The following is a 7,200-nucleotide window of genomic DNA, read 5'->3' on the forward strand; positions in this document are numbered from 1 at the left end:
GAACAGCTTTCACTTTCTTACGACCACCATGAAGAGACTTGGAAAAAAATGGAAAATTATAGTGAGCTGCAAACTATTAGAAAAAAAGCTATATATATGCAAACAGACACGAGAAAAAAAGCTGCCTGCATAAAAAAATAATTGTGTGTGTGTTTGTGTCATAAATAGCTTACAGCAGATTTGCTAACTTTGCGGCCGGTGCTTGAGGTTGTCAAGGGATCCTCCATGTGATTAGATGCCTCCTTTCTCGGTGTCTCAACTTCAGGATTGGCAGGCTGTGGTTGTGGTTGCCTAGATGCACCTCCAATCTCACTGGTTATGTTCTGTGGAATACAAATTGCAACCAATAAGACAATCCAATTACAATATTGATGCTACAAGAATTACTACACTATGAAGTGATCATCATGTCACCTGGTCAGTGGAGGGATCACCAAGCATAGATGTTTCTAGCTGATTAATTATGGACTCCAACCCCTTCGAAGGACCACGCAATGGAAGCGGTGCTAGGGGTAAATGAAAAATAAAAGTATATAAGAATTAACATGGCAAAATGGAAGAAAAAAACTCATAATGAATACAGCCAAAAAAAGAGGGAGATTCATATAAAAGAATTACTTGATATGCCTTTCTCCTGGTCATCAACATTGCTGCTAGGTGTTGGCGGCGTGTGTGGGGGGCTAATCTGAGATGACTGGGCATCAACATTGCCGCTGCTTGACTCAGTGTTAACTGGTTCACGAATTCGAGAATGAGGATCTATAACTTTGAAAAAAAGGAAAATATAAGCTGGAATAATTAAGGTTGTAGGACCCTACCACATTGCAAATGCATATTCTACTGGAGACATGACCCCAATTGCAACAGAAACTACTGCACAGTTGCTACTGGTGCCATGATCCCAATTGCAATAGAAACTACTACAAAAGTTGCTACTGGTGCCATGACCCACATTTGCAACTCTTGCCATGAACAAATGTGTGTTTAAAGAAAATACTACTAGTGTAACAAAAAAAGCCAATAAAAAAATGCAACAAAAAACTACTACAGAAAAAATATTAGTCAAAAATACAAAGGATGCTAGATAAAAACACTTATAACTGTACCCATGCTGCTAGAGATCGACGTATAGCATCTGCATGTATAAAAAACAAAAAGACAAAACACAGGAGACCAAAAATTGCTACTGGAGACATGACCCAATTGAAAGGTCCTTGTTTGGTTTTGGTAATTGAGTGACAACTTAGGTGGACTAATTGTGTTTATGTGAGATACACAGGTGATTAGTCCATAGGTACATGTGTGTGAGCAACATATGCCATGAAGGTGAAAATGGCTTGGAGATGTTGCAAAGCTCACACATGTGATGATGAAGGAGCTTAAATGCACATGAGACATGACATTGAGTCATGTGATCAAGGTGGAGAAGATCAAGACAAGACTTGGCTTGATGGACCGGTTGCAAGCGTGAAGGGCAAGTCGAAGGCTTTGGAGTGATGGACCGCGTGGCGGTGAAGCTTGAGCAAGACTTGGTGCCGATGGACGATGGCAACGGTGAAGAGCAAGTAAAGTCAAGATCGATGAACCAATATGATCATGTGATGATATGAAGTGGATCATATCATTGTTGATCGTGTTGGTGCATCTGTTGCATCAACATTGGAGGAGATGGGATGGAATGCGCAAGGCAAAGGTATAACCTAGGGCATTTCATTTCACCGGTCATAGGTGTGTAGAGAAGTTTATGACCGGGTTTAGGATAGATGGCCGTACTATCAAGAGGGGTAAACTTGTTTGCATATCGGTCATCTAGTGCCACTCGAGTGATCTAACTTTGCATTGTCGCTAGGATTGAGTGGCGTGGCAAGTTGAGTGGCTAACATCCTTTGGGAAATGATTGTGAAAATGCTAACACACATACATATGGTGGTGTACACTTGGTGGTGTTGGCACATTTACAAAGGAGGTGGTGTTTGCAGGGGTGAGATGGGTTTGGGTCCCTCTCTCCCTCCCGCCGAGCTTGCTCAGCAGGATTCGGCGCTTTCGGGAAAATGGAATACCTATTTTCTATTGCGCCAGATGCAAATTCTTGGTGGTTAGCACATTGGAGCAAGGGTGAAGAAGTTAGAAGTGAAAACGAGTTGGTCGTGAAGACGCTAGCGTCGGTCAACTGACCGGATGCTAGGTCTAAAAGCACCGAACGCTGGCTGGCTACGTCCGGTCAGGCTGACGTACAGTGACGCAGTAGCTAGAGTGTGACCGGACGCTGGCTGCATCCGATCACGTTCGACCGGACGCGTCGGGTCATGCTTAAGAGCTTACTGGAAACGACCGGACGCTGGGGGTTCAGCGTCCGGTCAGTTGAAGCTACTACGTCCGGTCAAGTCAGTGACCGTTGGAACCGGGACATGTGGCTGTCTGTGGGCGACCGGACGCTGAGGTCCAGCGTCCGGTCAACACGATCGGAGCGTCCGGTCGGCCCGACCGTTGCCCAGTGAAGGGGTAACGGCTAGTTTAGCCCTTGGGGCTATAAATAGTAGTGGCCTTCGGCCATGGCTGGTGCTGAGCACCTTGGGGGACTTTGTGTCCATGCTTGAGAGTGCTTAGGAGGCCTCTATTACACATATACTTGATAGTGATCATTCGATTGTGTGAGTGAGCGATTCTAGTGCGATTGCATCGTGAGGTTGCATCGAGTGGCACTAGGTGATCGAGTTGCAAGCCAGTGGTGCTTGTTACTCTTAGAGGTTGCCACCTCCTAGATGGCTTGGTGGTGATCTCCGTCGAAGCGCGCAAGAAGCTTGTGCGGCGCTCTGGAGAAGTGCTTGTGAGGAGCATTGTGCTCGCCCTGCGGGAGTCGCGAAGAGCAACTTTAGTAAAGCGTGTCATTGAGCTACCCTCACTCAAGGGGTAGGTTCTTGCGGTGCCCGACGTGCGGGCTTAGCGGGTGATGCTAATTAGCCGCCGAACCACCAAGTGAGCGGTCGACACAACGGGGACTAGCGTGTTGACAAACACGTGAACCTCGGGAGAAAAATCATCGTGTCAACCTTGTTCTTCCCGTTGGTTTGCATCCCCATTACACAAGCTTGCGTTTACTTTCATATACATTAAGCTTGTGTTGTTGCTCTTGTAATTAGATAGCTTGCGTAGCTTGCTAATTACCTTCTTGCTTGTGTAGCATAGAAGTAGCTCCCTTGCATGGCTAATTTGGTTTTAGTAACCTTGTTAATCACATTGCTTAGTTTGTGTAGCTAAGTATTTGCACTCTCTAATTAGGCATTGGTTGCCTTGTTATTGAGCATTGCTAGTGAGCTTAGTTAGCTTTGTGCTTTTGCTTACTAGCATGTGTAGGAGCTCCCTTGTCGCTTAAAGTACTAGTGGCATAGGTTTGTGTAACCTTGCTCCTAGAATTGTTTAGGAGAGCTCTAGCTAGCCCGGCACCTTTGTTGCTTAATTGTTATCTTTGCAAGGTGCTAGTGAACATATATAGTGGGGTGTAGTCTTGGCTAGACCGTTAGTTTAAATTCCACATTTGTATCAGTTAGCCGATATGATTAAGTTTTAGAAAAGACTATTCACCCCCCCTCTAGTCGCCATCTCGACCCTTCACCAATTGCAACAGAAACTACGGCACAGTTGCTACTAGTGCCATGACCCAGTACTACATAGGAAGAAAAATACTAGTGGTGATTACAAAAAAATATGAAAAAGAATAACAAAAAATTACATGGTGATTTCGTCCATTCCAACATAAGTATTCAAGGATTACCTCCAATATTTCCACCTTCTCCAGCATCTTTTTTGCCCTCTCCTCCTGCACCAGATTCTTTGTCAGCACCTTCTTGGCCATCTCGGTCTCTGCCTTCAGGTCCTTTCTCAGATTTTTTTCAGCACCTTCTTGGCCATCTCGGTCTCCGCCTTCAGGTCCTTTTCCAGCACCTTCTTGGCCATCTCCATCTTCGCCTTCAGGTCCTTGGCCAATATCATGGTCTGAATCACGTCCTTGGCCAAATCCATCTCCAACGAATTCTTCTTCATGAAATTCATCTTGGCCAAATCTAGCTCCACTAGTTTCTCCTCCTGCATACCAAAAAAAATAGGCACCCAACGTAAGCTTGTTGGCCCACCTGCACCCCAATTGCAACACAGATAATGGCTGTAATTGCAACATGAAAACAAAAAGACAAAAATGCAACAAAAAAAGAGAACCTAGTGGTGGTTCAACATCTGGAATATGTCCTCCGCTAGTCTCTCCTCCTACATACCAAACAAATAGACACCCCAGGTAAGCTTGTTGGCCCCCCGCCCCCCAATTGCAACATAGATAATGTGGTAATTGAAAAATGAAACAAAGACAAAATGCAACAAAAGTACCTCCTCCAGAATTTGCTCCAACGTTTTCTTCTTCTATAACATCTTCATCACCTACTGCTTTGCGTTGATCTTCATCAACAACTGATTTAGCTGCTGCTGCATACCCAAAAATTTGTTAGTCTTGCAAATAAACTGATAATAAAAATTTCAAAACTGGTATGACACACAATTACAACACATATATATGTTAGTAATTGCAATGTGAATACATTGAAAACTGCAACAAACTACCTGATGCTCCAGATTTACTCTTCTTCCTCCTCTTTCCCCTCCTACGCTCATTAGCAGCTTCCCTACCAGCATGGGAATCAGCAAGAAGCTTCTGAATAGCACTGAAGCACTCGTGATGACTTTTTGCCATTAGATCGTTGGCCATAGTAATGTACTGAGCAGCCTTGGTCGCGTAGGTCTGGGCCCGGGCAGTACTGTCATCAAAAGCCTTCAATATCTTAAGCGCCTCTGACTTCCTACTTCTTCCAACTACATCAGCAATGCTCTAGCCAAAAGCAGTACGGAAGCTCGGGTATTGGTGTAGAACAGGAGGCTGAACCTCCATGGTAGCATGCCCGCCAGGGGGATGATGTGTGCCAGCCATGTCTGCTGTGGTACCAGTAGCATAAGAAGCTCCCTCAAGAGCAAGAATAGGGCGAGGGGCAGCAATAGCAGGAGCAGCTGGGACAAAAGCGGAGGGTGTATAACATGTGGCAGCGATGCTTCTCAACTGCAGGTTTTAAAAAAACAAAAAAATGAAACTAGTTATCCGAAACATAAAATCACATACTGGATAAAAAACATGCAAAAAGAAAAAAAAATCAAAAAAAAGAAAAAATAGATTATCAGCATCTTACCCTGAGGTTGCCATATTCAATAGCATCTTCTGGAACATCTCCCCTGCGATCCAATGTTGTAATTCTGTCGATAATTTTGCTATCCAAAATAGCACATCGGGGGAGCGCGAACGAGCCTACTTGTAGCCCATGCTGCAAGTGATCGACGTATAACATTTGCATGTATAAAAAAGACAACAAAAACACACGCAGGACACCAATTACTACTGAAGACATGACCCAATTGCAACAGAAAACTACTACACAATTGCTACTGATGACATGAACAATTCAATTACTACTGGAGACATGAACCAATTGCAACAGAAAACTACTAAACAGTTGATACTGGTGCCATGACCCCAGTTCCAAATTCTTGCCCCATGAACAAAATGTGTGTTTTGGAGAAACTACTACACAGCCAGAGAATTACTACTAGTGTAACAAGCCAGTAAAAATGCAACGGAAACTACTACAGAAAAATACTAGTAAAAAATACAAGGGATGATAGACAAAAATAAAACAACAGTAGACCAAATGCTACTGGAGACATGACCCAATTGCAACAAAACTACTACACAGTTGCTATGGTGCCATGACCCCCACTAGCAACTCTTGAGAAACTAAATGCACAGCCAGAAAAAAATACTACTAGTGTAACAAGCCAGTAAATGCAACAAAAACTACTGCAGAAAATTATAAGTCAAAAATATAAAGAATGCTAGATAAGAAAAGATCAACAGGAGACCAATTGCTACCAAAAACATGACCCAATTGCAACAAAACTACAACACAATTACTACTATGCCATGACCCCATTTGCAACTCTTGCCATAAACAAAATGTGTGTTTTTGGAGAAACTACTACACAACCAGGGAAAACTACTAGTGTCACAAAAGCCAGTAAATGCAACAAAAACTTACCATAAGAAAAATACTGCATCCTGTGAGAGGTGCATGGACGCCCTTCGCTGCGAAATCCTTTTTATACAAACGTGCAGCTTTGCTAAGGTTGTCCACTACTGCTTTGCACCAATTAATCTTGCCAATGTTGTCCAGATCCTCAGTATATATAACATCCTCAAGCCTGATGCAACTATCAATGTTTGAGAAAAGTAGAGATTGGAATACAGCCATAAAAAATGCCCTGAGACCCAAATCCCCTGTGAGCTTCTTGCTCTTCAGTCCATCCACAATATCCACAATCCTGATACCCAGCCTTTTGTATGTACTAGGATAGATTTGTTCTCCCAACTCATTCCGCCTAACACGAGCTTCAGCGTTAGACATATAAGGTGGGTCACCGCCAACTTTGGGTATCTGGAACAGACACCAAACAGTGTGCTCATTAACATCAATCACTTTACCACCACCAAGCTCTAATTTCATTATTTCTGGGTTAAGCCTCAACATAAGCCAGGTGAGCAACTTCCTATCCAGGCAGGTTGGTTTGAATCCCAACAATCCACCAAAACCCCTTGCCTTTACTATATCTTCGAGGTCAGCAGGGAGAGCTTTGAGAAGTTCATGAAATTTTGAAGGAGAGCAACGAATTGCAAGAGGCTACTTGCGGGGCCTCTTCTTATTGGCTACATTCACTGCATCCCCATCACCATCAGCACTAGTGTCACCATCGCCGCCAGCCTCAGCATCATCCTCTCCATGTTGTTCACTCCCTGCGTCACCATCAGTGCCAGGATCAAAATCTGGATCTTGCTCTCTTTCCTGTCGTTCATGCACTTCACTCTCAACATCAGGTCGGGGTGGACTAGGGAGCCTTAATCTCTTCTTCCTGCCCTTTGACTTGTATACATTCAGCCTTTTTGGCTCCGGCGGAGCAAAATGGGGGGAACGTCGGGGGGTCACTGCCCTGAGCACCTGATACATTCTGCTCATGCGAAGCAACACGGGAGGAACGCCGGGGAGGGTCATTGCCCTGGGAACCTGACACATTCCCTTCCGAATTCATTATAACCACTGCCATTGAAAAAAAATA

The sequence above is a fragment of the Miscanthus floridulus genome, chromosome 7 (genome assembly GCF_019320115.1).
Source record: "Miscanthus floridulus cultivar M001 chromosome 7, ASM1932011v1, whole genome shotgun sequence".
Taxonomy (NCBI): Eukaryota; Viridiplantae; Streptophyta; class Magnoliopsida; order Poales; family Poaceae; genus Miscanthus; species Miscanthus floridulus.